This window comes from Nannobrachium achirus, assembly GCF_963921795.1.
Source record: "Nannobrachium achirus genome assembly, chromosome: 22".
Classification (NCBI taxonomy): Eukaryota; Metazoa; Chordata; class Actinopteri; order Myctophiformes; family Myctophidae; genus Nannobrachium; species Nannobrachium achirus.
Genome location: NC_137829.1, coordinates 14,737,530 through 14,758,074, shown reverse-complemented (window position 1 = coordinate 14,758,074; position 20,545 = coordinate 14,737,530).

Sequence of the window (20,545 nt, the reverse complement as noted above, 5' to 3'; positions counted from 1 at the left end):
AGACCCAACCTTTCCCGGGCGAGTCATGACTCATGCCCTCTGCGAGACAAATAACCCAGTGCCCCCCACACACCACGCTGACCCAGACTGGCCGCTCTGCCAACCACCATGCTGTCAGTCTAGACAACTAGGCCTAGAATTATGCTCCGTCGCACAACGGTGTGGTGGACTGAAAATAGGCTATACTGTAGCTACAGCACAGCACGTGTGTGTGTGTGTGTGTGTGTGTGTGTGTGTGTGTGTGTGTGTGTGTGTGTGTGTGTGTGTGTGTGTGTGTGTGTGTGTGTGTTCTTACTAATACCAACACTGTACATTACATCACTGGCTCTTAAAGGAGCTATAGTCAACTTTTTCTTGAAAAACAGATGCTAAAATAAAAATATGCTTCATATGTGTTTCTGTTCAAAAATTTCCACAAAAAGTGTAAAATAATGATAAAATAATAATTTTGGCCTTTGTCAGACTGACACTGTTTACAATCAATCCATATAAAAGAATAGACTAGGATGTAAACAAAGTGTCAGCTTTTCGTGGACATTTTTGAACAGAAACACATATATGAAGCATATTCCTTTTATAAAATATTTTGGAACATCATTTTTTATTTTAGCATCTGTTTTTCAAGAAAAAGTTGACTATAGCTCCTTTAACCCTAGAACACTAATGCATAAAGGGGCCACACCATAACATTCAAAAATGTCTATTTTTTTCATGTATTTTATTATTCCTAGTGTATTTTTCCACTCAAAAAAATACAATTCATTAACTCTAAGCCTTGGTTTTCATTTCTGTGATTTTCTGAGTGGGTGTGTCCGAATGGTTCTCTCCTGAAAAGGGGACTGGTGTGATGTCACACCAGGGCCAATTTCCATAGTACCGCCCCTCCACTTCAGTTTCCTGGCAACCGAAGAGAAGTGGGCGGTACTTTTGGGGTGGATTCTGTTGAGACTAAGGGTTGGGCGGGGTAAAGTGGTGCTAAAATTGGAACGATACACATATCATTCCAATTTTAGCCCAAAGACAGCGCCCCGTTGCCAATAGAGGGCATTTTGGTGTTGCATCTGAAACGGCTTGGAATTAGAGACAGACAGAACATGAAATTTCAATATCCGAGTGGTTGTTTAGGCTAAAACCTGTATAAAACCATATTATGGACCAATATTTATATAAAATATATATTTTTAAAAGCATGGTGTGGCCCCTTTAATTGTGTCACACCATCACTATCACCGGGTAAACTTTACCCAATATAATATATTCCATTAAAAATATTTCTCATCAAAATATATTAAAGTACACCAATACAATGTTAGGTACTCTTCCCTTGCTGAGTCTCTATAAGTCCATTTGGTACACTCTCGAAAGTGAATGTGAACACTGATGATCAACATGCGACTGCATGTGTAGAGACAGACTGTTGTTCTGCTTTGGGGGGGTGATTTTTAAGTGTCCATTAAACTTAAGATTCTGATCACTCTGTTACCATGCCAACCCATTACTTGGAGGCTCCCTAGGCCTGTGCGTATAATGTGTGTGTGCAGTGTGCACATGTCTGTGTGCATGTGTGCGCATGGGTATGTGTGAGCGTGCATGTGCTTGCACAAATATACAGATTTGCATGCAGATGGGAGAGTATACAAGTGTGCACCCTGGGGTGTGTGTGTGTGTGTGTGTGTGTGTGTGTGTGTGTGTGTGTGTGTGTGTGTGTGTGTGTGTGTGTGCGTGTGTGTGAGCGTGTGTGCGTGTGGACCACTCAAATGAACACCTCCCGCTGTGCAGGCATCTGTCTGCATCTGAGACCCCCGGTAATAACCGGCGAAGCCCCCTACCCACCCTCCCTCCCTCCCTCCCCTCCTGCTGGGTCAAATGAACCCAGAGCCACTCACGCATGCATCACGTCTGGCCAGCCAGTGTTTACGGGGCGGCTCGTAGCGCCGGAGCAGCGACCCGTTGGGGGGTCCCGCCAAGGTCTAATTAGGTGAAGGGTGCAGCAGGGCTATCCAAACCCAAATGAACACGCCTTAATGTCTCGGCCCCCGGGCCAAAGTTTGATCCACTGCGGCACGCGGCATGGAGTCTGACCTGGGACACCCGCAGGTAATTACAATCACTCACATGAAAGACCGCGGATGCTGCGGAGAATTTTAAACACTCTGAGTCCTATAGAGCAGTGTTTCTCAATCTTTTTTGGCTTGAGTACCCCCTTTCCCTGATTTCTGAATCCAAGTACCCCCTTTACCCGACAACAACATTTTTCTTATAAAACTTTAATTAAAATATAAATAAATAGTGGTATATGATGCTATTTCAAGAATATAAAATCACAAATAAGGAATGGAGTGAAAGAATTTAAAACGGTTTTCATGTCAATAACCTCAATACATTCAAACAACTTTAAAACATGTCCCAGTTGCCTGGTACCATGTAATTTGGTTTAGCAACTCAGGCTCATATCAAGTTTCTCCATTTGTCATCATTAAACATAAAAGTACATGTTTTTCCCCCATCCTAATTCAATTGTAGTCAATTATTTAACTATGAACAATATTAGCATGATTTATACCTCCATTTTTCTCTTTTTATGGGGCAATTTCTGAGTACCCCCTGCAGTACCTCCGCGTATCCCTAGGGGTACACGTACCCCCATTTGAGAAACACTGCTATAGAGAGAGCAACTATGGCATCCCTGCTGCTAGAGGGCGCTACATCCCCCTGGGTCACTATTCTATTGGACTTCCCACATCTTGGATCGCGTCATATAAGCAGAGTGATACAAAAATAAATAAAAAAATCAACCCGGCGATTTTATTCATATACAAATCATCAACAGACAAACATCATAAACGACACAGATTCACATACCAAACAAAATCTTAAGAGGTGGTTTATTTGTTAAACACATTTCTTATATGACGCGATCTAAGAATCGTCTATGGGAATTCCAATACGAAGCATTACTCTGTGACCCAGGGTTAGTGGGAGTGACGTCAGTACTAACTTAATAATAATAATAATAATATAATAGTTACTCCTCCCGCGAGGGAAATTCAGTATTTGCAGCCCAACCCAGCTGCTTCGCAGCCCACAATGAGCGTGTGAGCAATTAGGGCAGCCCACAAGGAGCGTGTGAGCAATTAAGGGTTAGGAGTCTTGCTCAGGGACACACATCGACATTGCTATCCTGGCCGGGAATCGAACCAGGGACAACCAGTTCCCCAGGCAGGCTCCCTAACCATTCAGCTATGGCTGCCCCAACTTCCTTGTATATACGTTGAATAGCATAAATAATATAATTATTTTTTTTGTTAATTTACTATATCAGTACTTTGTGAGCACTCATTTCCCAATACAGAGGCAAATTCTATACTAAGTACTCATTTAATTTCTTTAAACATTAGCTGGTAAATTGGTTATTATCACTTCAATGCAGGTGTTATGTGAGTTTTTCTTTTAACGTCTTAAACGTTTTAAATCATCGCTGTCGGGTGGAAACCTTGTATGTCCAAAACCGTTACTCTTTTATTATTATAAAAGTCTGTTTTTTGCCCGACAGCGATGAAATGTATCTGTCAATTGCCAACATTACTAAAAAATGTAAAAGAAACTAAAACGTATTAGACACAATACATCAAAACAACACCGAATCTAAAAGGAGTCATGGAGGCATTTAGCCTGGCGCTCTTATACCCAGAGTGACATATGACACCATTACATTGCAGTTGAACCCTCGCGGTGTGAAATACCATAGGGTGGGATTCATTGCTCCTCGGACATTTTCCAATCATCTTAAGAAATGAGGGGGCCCGCTCTGTTCTCCTCCTGTGTTATCCCGTTTAAGGCGGGAACGCATCCTGGTCAGCTTTAACCACTATTTTATGCTTTAACTATTGAAACATAGCAGATATACAAGCTCACGGCACGGCTCCGAGCTTGTAGATCTGCTATTTTTGAAATATAATATGATACATAATATGTCGAGATGGGAGTTTGAGAACCACTGATGATAGCAACATGAGTTCTTCAACAAGAAAATAATTTGAGATTTAATAGAATCGGGTCGATTTATTCAAAGACTTGCACAAATTGTCATGAATTTTCGAAAATAGCAGATCTACAAGCTCGTAGCGCGGCACTCGAGTGCCGCGCTGCGAGCTTGTATATGTTGCCATCATTATATGCGACTTTGGGCTCGCTGTCTGATTGAAAATCAGTGGTTCTCAAAAATGTTTTTCATGTCAAGGAGGACCTCGCAAATCAACTAATTTAGTAATTTTGTCACAGGCCCCCCATCTGAAAATATTTTGTCCCATTCAAGATTTGTGGATTCAAAATGTTTTTTTTTTTTTTTTTTTTTTGTCAAGATTCTTTGAAAATAGAAGCTCTACAAGCTCACAACGTGTCACATGGCGCCGCATTGTGGGCAGGAGATAAGCTATTTTTAAAGGAGTATGGTTCACCCCCCAAAAATCTGAAACCAAATGAGTTGGTTTTCATAGACCCCGTCTGCTTGTTTCTCTCAGTCACAACATCTGGCAACGCTGGTCCCATGGTGGAACCAACCAGGGCCCTTTGTGTTGTGGAGGCAGTGTGTCTGTCTGTAAAGGACTCAGGGACGTGCAGATAATGTTAGAGAGGCAGGGGCTGACATTTCCTCTTTTTTTTTTTATATATAATTTTTATCCCACGATTTTGTAACCCATTTTCACCCAGTGCCAAGTGCCGATGTAATCCTGGGCTCTGCTCTCCCTCTGCGTGCCCGGGGAGACAACGGACTGAACTCATGCATCCTTCTATGCATGAGGAGTCCAAGTTGCTTCTTTTCACCTGGCAGTGGGGATTTCCCTGGTTTGGACGTAGCACGTGGAAGGAACACGTTATTCCAACCAGTTCCTTTCCCCTTCATCAGGCTGGCCAGGGGGAGGCATTAAAGAGGCCAGGATTACTGCATGTTTTTGTGAGGGAATCTACCCTATAGGAGACACGGGGAGAACATGCAAACTCCACACAGAAAGGCCCTATCGCCAACCCCACCTGGGGTGTGGGCGCTGATGACACAGAGGAGGGAACACGCCCCCTAACTTTGGGCTTACATTTCTAAAAGGGCCTTTTGGTGAAAATATCGAAAATAGCAGAGGTCTGCCATTTTCGATGCTTGATTTCGACACAGAAAGGGCAATTCTTTGATGCTGCATTCAAGTTCGGGAGAGTTTGGAAAAGGTTTGAACGCTGCCTTCAGGTATGGCATGGTATATGCATTTTTGTTCACCATATAAAAACTGCAATCATGGTCTGGAGAGGGCACTTTTTTACAGACTGATAAAAGGGCAGGGGCACAAGCCCCCTTTGATGTCTATGTGTGCAGTACGTGCCTGAAAGGACTGGATGACGGATTAGAGGTAAAGGAGGCAGAGGGGGCGGGGCCGGGCCAGCGCGCCGTGGCGTGCAGCGCCGTGCGCTAGGAGATGTATGTCTCGGCGGGTCCATGGCGGGCCGGGCGCTGGGAGGGGAACAGCAGAACGGGGGGGGGGGGGGGGGGGGCTTTATCTGGACAGTAATTGCTCCATCAATTACACGCGCTAAACGCTTTCCGAGCCACCGGCTGATAGGACCCTGCTATTAACCTCGCCGCGCCAGACCAAGGTGAACGCTAAATCTCCCGCTTACATGACAAAACGGGCCATCGCGTGGTGGCCTGGTTCTTGTACACACCACCACCCCTCCCCCTGTCTGTATACGGACGGACGCACGCACGCACACGCGGGGCAAATACGTGCACGGAACGCGCACACGGTTAGAGACATGAACACTGGGGGAAAATGTACATTTTAGTACGTTTACTCGACTACTGCACTCGAGTACAATTTTGAGGTGCTTTTACTTTTCTTCGGTATTTCCGTTTTTCGATACTTCATACTTTCTAGGCCATCTCAGTGGCAAATATTGTAGCCTATACTTTCTACTCCACTAAAACAAATTAGCTTTAGTTACTCGTTACCTTGTTGCATTAACCACTTAAGCCACATGTGATGTGTTGTGAACTTACGAACAAAAATATGTTTGATTCATATTTTTGACAAATACTTTTGCCCTTTTTACTCACATTTTCACTTGGGATCGAGCATTTCTACATTGTGGCATTGCTGCTTTTAAACTAAAAACTAAAAACTAAAAGAAAAGTACTTCTTCAAGCACTCAGTCAGTGGTGTAAAGTAACTAAGTAGATTTACTTAAGTGCTGTACTTAAGTACAATTTTGAGGTATTTGTACTTTATTTCAGTATTTCCAATTTCCAATACTTTTACTTCTACTCCACTACATCTCGCATCCAAATTTTGTACTTTTACTCCACTACAATTATTTGAAAACTTTAGTTACTAGTTACTTTGCAGATATAAATTATAATATTATAAAACCTACATAAAACACTTTAGCGTTATTTTATACATTGGCTATTTTCAAACATTTTTTACTTTTACTTTTGGTTCTTTAAGTACTTTTTGATGCCAATACTTTCATACTTTTACTCAAGTACATGTTGAATTCTGGACTTTTACTTGTATCGGAGTATTTCTACATTGCCGTATTGATAAGTAAAAAATGAGAGTACTTTTTCCACCACTGCAAGCACTGCACATGGAGGTGTGAACGCAAGGCACGTGAAAGGCAGAAATAAAGGAGGCCAAGTTATTTCCCACCAACCCCCTTCATCAAAACTACAGCAGAGCCATAAAAATGCTGCCCGACTCTTTCCCAGCCTTCCATTATTGACCCAAAGTGCCGCCTGGTAAATGGCCCTTATACTTTGGAATCAAATGGACTTCCTCATTGTACACGGGGCCATTGACGGTCATTGTGTTTGAAGTGCTTATTCGCTGCGAGGAGATTTGGTTTGGACTGCATCACAAAGTAGTTTGTAGATGTGGTAATGTTGTGTGTGGGGCTCCGTGTTAATACGACCTCTCTCGCCCTCTCTCTCTCTCTCTGTCTGTGTATCTCTCTCTCTCTCTCTCTCTCTCTCTCTCTCTCTGCGTCACTGATTCTCTGACTAGAAAATCAATACCATCTGCTGCCAAGGGAACGTCGATATATGTCACAATGCGCTCTCTCTCTCTCTCTCTCTCTTTCTCTCTGTGTGTGTGTACTTGTATTACTATACGTGTGAGGGCCAAATATACCCACAAGTACAGCAGAATTTAGACGCTGTGATGAGGAAATGTTTCCTCCTCCTCACAAGACAAAAGTGTTTTAAATTGATTTATTATCGTTTTATTTTTTTAAGGTTAAAATAGATGTTGAGAGTTAGGCTCGCAATTTAGGAAAATATTATATGATTAGACATGTCGGTTGGGGTTATTGGTTATTAGTTTCTTAGTTACACATGCACCAGCGAGCTTTGTGAGCTTGTAGATCGTCTATTTTTGGCTTTAGTTTTAAGGTTCACGAATATGAAAATCTGCATCTTATGTTGTTGATGTCCTCACAAGTATAATGACACGATCATCAGTCGTTTGTGAGAGTACAGTACGTGTGTGAGTTTGTGTACACGCCTGTGCATGAGGGCACATGTCTATGGCACTTAGCGTGGCGTGTGGTCCATACTCCTTCAAGTGGAACATTTTTGTATTAGACAAGAGATATCCATCCATCCATCCATCCATCCATCCATCCATCAATGCATTGTGAATGGTGCATTTATATAGCGCCTTTAACCAAGGCGCTTTACAGAGATTGTGCATTACATTCACCAGGGGCACAGGAGGCATTTTAAAAGTGAAGGGGACATATCTGGGAGGTATGTGCGCACGCATAGCGCGCGCGAAAAATTTTGGGGTATCCCCCCCACTTTTGGTGATATCCCCCCCACTTTTGCCCCGAGGAGGGGGGGACATATCCCCTCCACTTGAGCTGAATTACACAGTTGTTTTACGCAGATTTCAAGGCATTTTTAAAATGAAATACACATGAATTCATTAAGTCTATATTAGATCTTTTTATTGAAGGAGTAACAGGCCAACAGCTGCAGCACTTTATTTTTATACACAGTATATATATTTTTTTCCCTAAAAATATACTGTATTACCAGAGATCACACTAGTATTTTAAACTGCCGGTCAGCGTGACATGGCACGATTAAAATCTACCAGACATCTAATAAAAAGACCTTTCATAGATATCTGTATGCATTGACAACCAGGTCCGTATAAAAGCAGCCTAACACAACCATAAGCATTATGTTTTGGATTGAACTGTTTGAACATAATGCATAGGCTATCCACAATTGTAGGGCCAACTTGCACAAATACTGTACATTAATTACTGTACCCACATTACCATTTGCGCATTGGCGTGACATGTTAAGTAATAAATTAGGATACTCACAAGTTATATTGTGGATACAAGCAGTGGATGCTGTCCCAGCGTCTGGTTTAATAGGACAGGACAGCCTTTTGGGGAAGTTGACAACATAATTGCTCCTCAGATATATATTCCATTCAAGGTAACGTTTTAACGTGTCCAGCTGTCCACATGACATGATTAACACCGTGTTTCATCTGACTGGATACGACCATAGGATGCGACAGACAGACCAGTGTTACGTCCATGTTTGTTGTTGCCATCTTAAAATGAGCGTGCATTGTTGTTAATTAGTGGTTGAACAATCTTGCCAACTTTACTCACAAGTGCCCTCTCGTTTGAAAGGCTCTGTGATGTATTCTAACTAATAACAACTTGTTTTGATAGTCCATCCAACAACTAAACCGCGCGCCTAGCTCGTATTACAAAGTCAAGCCGATCGGTGTGCACTGCAGCGTCACAGGCACAGCGACAGCGTGATAGAGGGGGGCCCATTGAGGGGGGCTTCCGATGGAGGGTCATTCGCATTGAGCGTCATTTATTTGGACTGAGATTTACCGGCAGTCGGAGTCCCCCCTGGCAACAGGACATAGGCAGAACTAGCACGTTAAAGGGGGCCCAAATGTGAGAGGGGGTTTTCGATGGACGATCATTTGCATTGACCATCATTTGGACTTAGACTGACGGGCAGTCGGAGGCCCCCCTGACGGCCGAGGCCCGTTTCAATTGAAACCAATGAAACATAGTTAAGGCCGCCAATGTGTACAGTATAATCGATCATATTTGCGGCTTTTTCTTGGACCTGAACACTGGAGGGGATACCCCCCCCACCCAAAAAAAGTGGAGGTGTTAATCCCCCCCGTCCCCCCCTACCCCCTGCGCGCATGACATTCACCCATGCACACACACATTCATACACCAATGGCGGAGGAAATCATGCAAGGCACCAACCTGCTCACCGGGAGAAACTAGGAGTCTTGCTCAAGGACTCTTCGACATTAACTCAGGGGGAGCCCGGAATCTACCCTTCGGGATCCCTCGTGTTCTAATGACGGTTTCTCTACCCCTTAGCCACTGCCGCCCCATCCATCCATCCATCCATCCATCCATCCATACATACAGTACATACATAACAGGTTGAATAGTGTTTTTGATAACTACAGAGGTGATCACCTCCACATATCTTATTACACAACAAAAACGCTATTCTGTTCTGTTGTACTCTTCTCCATGCTTTTTCAATATATTGACCTTGTCTAACAGGAACAAACTTTTCAGTATATTACCCGCATTGATTCCATTATCATTGGCCTTCCCCCACCCACACTTTATGATATGAAGCCATCACACGCTTGACACTCACCATAGTAAATGCCATATGAAAACCTCTCAGAACCCCACTTTTTGTGTAAAATCTGGCCAGAAAATAAAGTATGTCCACCAGACCAGACCGATATATTATATATATTTTCTCTAATGCGCCACAGTGAATCGAAGATTTTTCTGGCGGACATATTTTATTCTCTGGACAAAAATGTGGATTTTACCCAAAAGTTGGGGTTCTGAGAAGTTTCTGTGAGTAGTGACCCCCCCAAATAGTCATATTTGATCCCCTCCACTCTGACAAGTACTTTGACACCTTTGTAGCATATAGTTTGTTGATTACCTTTGACGCAGTAATGGTCTAATTTATTTTCTTTCTTTCTGTTGAGGAATTAAAAAGGTATATTAAGAAGTTCTTAAAACTCACTTTGCTACCGACCACTGGTTTAGACATCGCACATTACTGACCGCTCCCTAGAGAATCAGGAGAGAACTGGCTAAGGCTCTGGACCTTAACCTGACCTTGACAACGCCAACTGCCCTCCAAGCCTAGGCAAACGAGCAGAGTGGATACTGACCTTTCAATGCAGTATTATATTAGTGCCGCTTGTGATGGGTGTGTGAGAGAGGGCAGAGGTGTGTGTGTGTGGGGAGGGGGGGTTGATGATGATGCATACCTGTGTAAGGTGGTGGTGTCGATATTGTAGATCGGCTATTTTAAAATAGCCTAGGTATAAAATAGGGCTAAAGTGGTTCATGTATGTTTTCTAAAATAATCATTTATATCTGCAAAGTAACAAGTAAAGATTTCAAATAAATGTAGTGGAGTAAAAGTAAAAGTTTTGGAAATTGGAAAGACTCAAGTAAAGTACAGATGCCTCAAAATTGTACCGTACTTAACCCTTCTTGTGCCTATCCCGAACAAGTTCGGAATATTTTCAATCCAATACAATATTTTTTTTGCTATTTTACTTACCCTGAGCTGCTTGTAGAGATGTGGGTGGTCCTGGGTCGTCCTACGCTTTCCAACGAGTGATGCTAGATGGTCAGACGATTTATTCCATTGAAAATGGTTTAAAATAAAGTTTAGAGCCTCCCAAAAAAACCTCAATCTATACTGTCGGCGGGGCGACGTATTCCGGGGTGCCTATCCCGATCTAGTCCGGGATATTTAATAAAATGAATTAATTAATTGGAGGCCTCAACGAAGCCCCGGTCTAAATTTCCATCCATGGCCGGGGCCGAGACTCGGCCATCCACGGCCCGTAATCGGGCAACGCCGCCGCATCGCACCGCCGAATCCAATACAAAGTCACATCTTTAGAGAGCATTTTCTCTGAATTGTGTTCCCAGACCAAAGACAACGTTTTTTTGCGACTAAAATAGCTTCAGATCGGGCTTCTAAAAAATAAAGAAGCTAATGGCTAAGTGTTAGCTAACTTCCTCCTCTCGTCATACATAACAGTGGCTGTAGTGAAATCACAAGGCACTATGGGCAGTGTCGACGGAAGCTACAGCGAAGGCCTATACAGATATTTCTGGCACTCTAGCGGCACCTTGTGGCCCGGGGCACTCATTGAGTTAAAGGATCAAGAAACCCCGCCTCTTTATTTGACTTGAGAATATGAAAAGAAATCTAAAATGTAGGCGTGGTTATCTGTTGTTGTGGGGGGAGGGGGCGGAGAAATGCGTGCATATCATTGTGTTTACAGTTTACAGTTAACAGTTTAGGCATTTAGCAGACGCTTTTAATCCAAAGCGACTTACAATAAGCAAATAAACATCACAATAATAAACAAGATTAAGTGTCAGTACATCAACAGCAATATAACAATGTAAATGAATATCTATCTAGAAAACAAACTATATAATCCGTAATAAAAAAGGTTTCTAAAAACCTAAAAACAAATGCTAACTAGCTTCATGTATGGTCATTGATCTTTCAGTAGTGCTAAGAGTTTAGGTGGAGTCTAGACTCAGAGAGAAGCTGTCTGCACTTGTTGCTGTTTGCATTTCGGAAACAAATTTTAAAACCAGCCATTGGAGGTGTAAAAAGTATAAAGATTCGGCAACTCCATGTTGTATAACCAGTGAAAATGTCCAAGTATTTTACAAACAAGCTGTCTGAGCTTTTATCCATGGTTAAGCTATGGACTGTTACCGTGGGGACAACCGAGCAGAATGGACGCTAGGCGCTAGCGCTGTTGGCTAGCTATTTTCTGACTGTGTAGTGTGTGTGTGTGTCACAGTGTGTGTCACAGTGTGTGTGTGTGTGTGTGTGTGTGTGTGTGTGTGTGTGTGTGTGTGTGTGTGTGTGTGTGTGTGTGTGTGTGGTGACAGTGCGCGTGCACACACAACGTCCACATGCACGGAAAATAGCAGATCTACAAGCTCACAACGCGTCGCTTTCGCAAACGCATTGTGAGCTTGTAGATCGGCTATGTAGCGGAGCTAGCCGTAGCAGCAGCCGCCAAACAGCGTTCCACGGCATGTAACACGGTGGTTTCGGCTCTGAACGAGACAACGAGACAACCACGCCCCCCTTGATACTAATCTATATAAAACAAACGTTAATATTAATTAGATATGCCTACGTCACGTCACAGAAATAAAACAGAGTGAGCTAATATGTAATGAGTGGCGCCAAATATTAATTTTCTACCCTGAAACTGGAAGAACACAGAAATAGCTACAGAGACAGCAGAAAGCTCTGAATCAACAAGCCTATGGGCAAACTGAACCATATCATTGGTCCCTATCACAAGTGACTCATTTATATATAATATATATTTATAGAAAAAGTGATTTTGTGTTTCATGACTCTTTAAGTACATCTACTAGTTACTTTACACCACTGATTGCAACATAACATTTGTTCGACGTTCCATTTGTTCGACGCGGGTGAATGTTAACCTGGTGAAATGCTAACCTGCCGACGCTGGTGAATGTTAACCACTATACCTAAACCTAACGCAAACCCTAACCCTAACCCTAACCTCAGTAAAACTATACCTAAACCTAACCCTAAAACCTAACCCTAACCCTTAGTCAAACTAATGAAACGTAGAAATATCGAGATTTCCCTGTGTAAGGTACATTCTGCTTTATGGTTGATACTGTGTCAATGGCAATACCTGTTAGCACTGCAGTTGAACAATGGTACATAGTGGTTTCTTCCCGAGCTACGTACCATGTTTATTTTGTTTTGTTTGTTCTACATTGTTCAGATACTGCATTTAATGAAATGTGTTTATCTGCCGTGGCAATGGTGGTATGTGTGAGCCAGCACATAATCCCTGATAAAGCTGCAAGAAGCTCTCCGTTTGCACTTGGAAAAACAGTCAGGCAGACAGGCAGACAGACAGACAGACAGACAGACAGACAGACAGACAGACAGACAGACAGACAGACAGACAGACAGACAGACAGACAGACAGACAGACAGACAGACAGAAGGAACAGACAGACAGACAGAAGGAACAGACAGACAGACAGACAGACAGACAGACAGACAGACAGACAGACAGAAGGAACAGACAGAAGGAACAGACAGACAGACCGGTTTCTATCAGCTGCAGTGCTCACAGATGAAAATAAAGCAATGGGATGGAATGAAATTCAATTGAAAAGGTAGAGTGGAGATGAATAGGGCAGAGAGAGGGGTTAGGATTTGGGTAGAATATGTGATGAGAGGGGGGCGGGGGGAGGGGGGGGGGGGGGGGGGGGAGAGAAGGAGGCTGACCAGTTCATGAGAGAGCTGGGCCAACATGGTGATGAGTTGAATATTTTACTTGACGATTAATTGACAATGATTGCGATTTAAAGGTGATACACGGTGCATTTAAAAAGTATTTATGTCATATTGTTTATGTCCCAAAAACGTTTTTTCAAAAGGTTTGAGGCTAAATTACCACTCCTGAAAGAGCCTCTCTCATTTTTGAATGGCTCTCTCAGAGCAAACATGTTTTCTTTTAATATTACTCCTACAGACATAAAGCAGATGTGAAGGCTGGCTGAAACCTTGTTGTAAAAAATAAATAAAAAAATCCCAATCTTTCCATGTACCCCCTGCTGGCTGCTCAAGTACCTTTAGGGGTTTGTGTGTGTGCGTGCGTTCGTGCGTGCATGTTTGTGTGCGTGTGTGTGTCCTCATCCTCAACGGTCGACACATCACGGAGGAGGAAGATGACGACGACGGTGTCAAAGCACTGTCTGTGTGTGCGTGCGTGCGTGCATGCTGTTTGCATTTAGGAAACAAATTTTAAAACCAGCCATTGGAGGTGTAAAAAGTATAAAGATTCGGCAACTCCATGTTGTATAACCAGTGAAAATGTCCAAGTATTTTACAAACAAGCTGTCTGAGCTTTTATCCATGGTTAAGCTATGGACTGTTACCGCGGGGACAACCGAGCAGAATGGACGCTAGGCGCTAGCGCTGTTGGCTAGCTATTTCCTGACTGTGTAGTGTGTGTGTCACAGTGTGTGTGTGTGTGTGTGTGTGTGTGTGTGTGTGTGTGTGTGTGTGTGTGTGTGTGTGTGTGTGTGTGTGTGTGTGTGTGTGTGGTGACAGTGCGCGTGCACACACAACGTCCACACATGCACGGAAAATAGCAGATCTACAAGCTCACAACGCGTCGCTTTCGCAAACGCATTGTGAGCTTGTAGATCGGCTATGTAGCGGAGCTAGCCATAGCAGCAGCCGCCAAACAGCGTTCCGCGGCATGTAACACGGTGGTTTCGGCTCTGAACAAGACAACGAGACAACCACGCCCCCCTTGATACTAATCTATATAAAACAAACGTTAATATTAACCAGTAAGACTCCCTAATCGGGAGATAAGCGACCGTTGGTCGCTTATCTCCACAAATATCACAGCCTCCACCTCTCACGTCATACGGGCAGCCATAGTTACACCTGGAATGTTGAATCTCCATATATGGAGATAACCTACCCATCACACAAAGTCTGACCTCACCAGCCCATACCTGGGCATGGACGACTTATATCTCCATATACGGAGATGGCCATATATGGAGATACGATGACATCACAGAGTCCACAGCTGATGATGTGGCGTGATGTCATACAATACACAAACAAGCCCTATATAAAGGGGCAATTCTCACCAGGGAAGAGAGCATTCCCCACTAGCTGAGTATCTTAAGATGGTTGGATGTGATGATAAGCCACAAATAGGCCAAAAGTTTGTTTTACCAATTATCAAGAACATACGGGCAGTTGACAGTTTGCCATTGTTACTCATTGAAGTTGAATCTCCATCTGAATCCCTTTTATGCCCATATATGGAGATCCCTGCTCTGAGTATCTGACATCACTAATCCCTTTTATGCCCATATATGGAGATCCCTGCTCTGAGTATCTGACATCACTAATCCCTTTTATGCCCATATACAGTATGGAGATCCCTAACAGAATCCATTTTATGCCCATATATGGAGATACCTGCTCTGAGTATCTGACATCACTGTGATGTCACCTGTTTATGCCTAAATATGGAGATCCCTGCTCTGAGTATCTGACATCACTGCGATCTCACCTGTGATGTCACAGTGACACATCACCTCAGTATCTGTGATGTCACAGTGACACATCACCTCAGTATCAGGCGTTACACGTATACATTGAGCAGGGCAAAGGTGTGACGTGTGTGACGGACGGATGGACGGACGGACGGACGGACGGCCGGTGGAGGTTTTCAAACTAAACTGCGACCTTACGGTCGCAATTAGATATGCCTACGTCACGTCACAGAAATAAAACAGAGTGAGCTAATATGTAATGAGTGGCGCCAAATATTAATTTTCTACCCTGAAACTGGAAGAACACAGAAATAGCTACAGAGACAGCAGAAAGCTCTGAATCAACAAGCCTATGGGCAAACTGAACCATATCATTGGTCCCTATCACAAGTGACTTATTTATATATAATATATATTTATAGAAAAAGTGATTTTGTGTTTCATGACTCTTTAAGTACATCTACTAGTTACTTTACACCACTGATTGCAACATAACATTTGTTCGACGTTCCATTTGTTCGACGCGGGTGAATGTTAACCTGGTGAAATGCTAACCTGCCGACGCTGGTGAATGTTAACCACTATGCCTAAACCTAACGCAAACCCTAACCTCAGTAAAACAATGCCTAAACCTAACCCTAAAACCTAACTCTAACCCCAACCCTTAGTCAAACTAATGAAACATGGAAATATCGAGATTTCCCTGTGTAAGGTACATTCTGCTTTATGGTTGATACTGTGTCAATGGCAATACCTGTTAGCACTGCAGTTGAACAATGGTACATAGTGGTTTCTTCCCGAGCTACGTACCATGTTTATTTTGTTTTGTTTGTTCTACATTGTTCAGATACTGCATTTAATGAAATGTGTTTATCTGCCGTGGCAATGGTGGTATGTGTGAGCCAGCACATAATCCCTGATAAAGCTGCAAGAAGCTCTCCGTTTGCACTTGGAAAAACAGTCAGGCAGACAGGCAGACAGACAGACAGACAGACAGACAGACAGACAGACAGACAGACAGACAGACAGACAGACAGACAGACAGACAGACAGACAGACAGACAGACAGAAGGAACAGACAGACAGACAGAAGGAACAGACAGACAGACAGACAGACAGACAGACAGACAGACAGACAGACAGACAGACAGACAGACAGAAGGAACAGACAGAAGGAACAGACAGACAGACCGGTTTCTATCAGCTGCAGTGCTCACAGATGAAAATAAAGCAATGGGATGGAATGAAATTCAATTGAAAAGGTAGGGGGGAGGGGGGGGGGGGGGGGGGGGGGGGGGGAGAGAAGGAGGCTGACCAGTTCATGAGAGAGCTGGGCCAACATGGTGATGAGTTGAATATTTTACTTGACGATTAATTGACAATGATTGCGATTTAAAGGTGATACACGGTGCATTTAAAAAGTATTTATGTCATATTGTTTATGTCCCAAAAACGTTTTTTCAAAAGGTTTGAGGCTAAATTACCACTCCTGAAAGAGCCTCTCTCATTTTTGAATGGCTCTCTCAGAGCAAACATGTTTTCTTTTAATATTACTCCTACAGACATAAAGCAGATGTGAAGGCTGGCTGAAACCTTGTTGTAAAAAATAAATAAAAAAATCCCAATCTTTCCATGTACCCCCTGCTGGCTGCTCAAGTACCTTTAGGGGTTTGTGTGTGTGCGTGCGTTCGTGCGTGCATGTTTGTGTGCGTGTGTGTGTCCTCATCCTCAACGGTCGACACATCACGGAGGAGGAAGATGACGACGACGGTGTCAAAGCACTGTCTGTGTGTGCGTGCGTGCGTGCATGCGTGCGTGCGTGTGACGGAGCTGTTGAAATGGGGTGGTGGTGGGGGCTCTTTCATCATCTATAAAGTGTCCTCTAAGTGACCCCCACCGTGGGGGGGGGGGGGGGGGATTCAAACGGCAGGTGGAGGTGGTGGAGGACGAGCGGGGGGCTCCACCGAGAAATAGTTTCAATTTACTTCTAAGTGGGAGAACATTGATTCCTGGCTTAAAAGCAGAAGACCCCCCCCCCCCAAGCTTAGAGACACACACAAGCGGGCAGGGGCGTCACAAGGGGGGGGGGACTGAGTTACTAGGGCCCAAGGTGGAGGGGCCCTAGTAAATTTAGCTATTTGCAAAATAGCAGATATACAAGCTCACAGCCGCTCACAGCCTCGCTGCAAGCTTGTCCTGAAGATCGTGAAAATGTGTGCAAATCTTTGAATATATGTATTTCTTAAGCAAACATTTGTAACTAAAATTTTGCTTCTGGGGGGTCCCTGGAACTAAATATTTTGAGATGGGGGTCCGTGGCCAAATACATATCATCTTGGGGGTCCTTGACATGAAAAAGTTTGAGCACCACTGACATGGAAACATACGTTTCTTGCACACATTTTCACAATTTTCCAAAAATAGCAGATCTACAAGCTCGCAGTGAGCTTGTATATCTGCTATGTTTCAATAGTTAACATTCATGGGGGGCCCGCAGTGAATCCTTGTACCCAGGGCCCAGAATTTGGTGTGAGTGACGCCCCTGCAAGCGAGAGATCTGAGTGCTCTCTCTCTCAATCTCTCTCAATCTCTCTCTCTCTCTCGTATCATGTTATGACTTTCTCTCTCTTTCAATCTCTCATTTCGTTTATGATTTCCTGTCTTTTTTTTTTCTTTCTCTACCTCTTTCTCTCATTCCGTTTATGACCTCCCCCCCCCCCTCTCTCTCCATACCCCACTATGTTTGCATATTACCTCATTTAATTTCTATTATGGGACTCATGCTTGTTAATCAAGCGATGCCTGAATTTATTCGGCCTGGGTGGCCGCCGCCACATCTAAATGGATTTGTCACGGCGGCTACAAATCACATCTATAACCATAAGATATTTCCATATGAGCACCTGAAGGGCTGGATGTTATTCCTCATGTATCCCATCAGCACCGGGACAGCATCCGTGTCATTTTAGATTTCTTTGGTTGGCTATAAAAATATTTCAATATCTTTAGAAAAATCATGAAAATATGTGCAAACTTTTGAATCTATATTTTCAAAGCGAGCATTTCTAAACTCAAATCTTTGTTTCTGGGGGGGGGGGGGGGGGGGGGGCCTGGAATTAAATATTTTGAGATGGGTGTCCGTAGCCGAATACATTTGTGGGGTTCCTATACATCAGTGGTTATCTATCATTCGAACTGGTCCCCCAGCAAAATGATGACGAGTTGGTAACCAAATGGACCCTTATAGAGCTTTAACTCTTGAGAGTGTAACATGAAACCAAATCATTTAGTTTCATTTTACGATTCTTACGGTTTCACTTTACGAGTTTACGCATTACTTAATTTACACATTTTACTTTCACAAGAAGTCTACACAATTAGAGAATGTAGAAGAATTGTTATTTTGATCAACCTGCGTGATATCTCTCCTATAAACCTGCTATCTCTCCTATGGCACCACATCAATACAGCATGGAATTGTGGACAAAATTGTATCCAACGACAGAAAAATATTCTACGTTTTAGGTCTGAGATTCTAAATCTCATCAAATGGTGATCCGTGGCTCAAAATGCCCAATAAATAATGGGCCTTGATATGAAAAGAGTTGACAACCATTGCTTTACAAGTAAAAGGTTTGAGCACCAATGATTATAGCAACAAGTTCTTCAGAAAGCTGTTTTAGAACAGGGGTCTTCAGCAGGGGGTCCGGGACCCCTAGGGGGTACTCAGAGTTACTACAGGGGGTCCTCCAAATCTTTGTGTGATAGAAACTTTTTTCCCCCCCTTTAACCACTTGAACCCTAGCGTCCATATTCTGAGAACTTAGCCAAAAATAGCTCATCTATAAGCTCACAACGCCTCGCGCTACAAGGCGGTGTGAGCTTGTAGATCTGCTATTTTTTGGCAAAGAGCTTTGGAGGGGGAAAAGTGCAGACTAAGTACGGTGAAAGGTCAAGTTTATTAAATATTGACGGTTCAAGTGGTTAAATATCTGAAAACACACTTTAACATGAATCCAAAATACACTGTTGATCGTGCTGTCAAACAATGAAACTATATCTATGAACAGATTGTGGGGGTCCCTGCTTCATCCTTCTCTCAACTAAGGGGTCCTTGGCCTGAAAACGTTGAAGACCCCTGTTTTAGAAGATATTGTTTTGAATGAGCCTCGTGCAGATCTTGATGGGATATGTGACTCTGCACCGCAGAACGACTGTTTCATTGTCTTGTTCCACATTTACGGCGTGTGACAGTGAAAGATGAGCTGGTGTTTTATTAAAATGACCCAAACGTTGAATTTATATTACCGGTTCGACAGGCAACACTGTATATGTTCCTCCTGGGAGTGGCGTGATTTAATCTCTTATAGCGTGTTATGTTTGTATGGTGACATGGAGGCTCTAGCATGTTGCGTGACTATATGCTCCCAGGGGCCCACACACACACACACGTTGCAGTGCAGTAGCAAGAAGGTGGGAGGAGATGTCCTCAGGCATGCACAAAAACATTCTCACGAATGCGCACACACTTGCGTGCGTGCACACGCACACACACACACACACACACACACACACACACACACACACACACACACACACACACACACACACACACACACACACACACACACACACACACACACACACACACACACACACACACACACACACACAAATCCGAATCCACGCCTGTCAAAAGCGGCACTAATATAATACAGCCATGAAAGGTCAGTGTCCACTTTGCCCAGTTGGCCTATGGGTTTGAAGGTTATGTGTTGTTATCAAGGTCATGTGTGTGGAAGGTGTTCTCAGCCACCATCAATATATATTGTACATGAGAGGAAAAATAAACAATTAAGGCATTTAGAAGATGCTTTCATCCAGAGCAACTTAAGGTAATCACATACAGCATCAAATGCAGAGAGCCAGTGTGGTGCCTCAATAAACTAGGATCACAGGTAAAGAACGTAGCATCAGTATAAACAATATAATATATATTTAAAAAAATAACATTTAAACCAGGGGTCTTCAACGTTTTCAGGCCAAGGACCCCTTGCTTGAGAGAGAGATAGATTCCATATAGTTTCATCGTCTGACAGCACAAGTGTATATTGGATTCATGTCAGTTTGTGTTTCCAGATATTTAACCACTTGAACCTTCAATAAGTTTGACCTTTCACGATGTACTTAATCTGCTCTTTTCCCCCCTCTACACCAAACCTCTTTGCCAAAAATAGACTATCTACAACACCTCGCAGCGCAAGGCGTTGTGAGCTTGTAGATCGGCTATTTTTGGCCAAAGTTCTCAGAATATGGACGCTTAGGG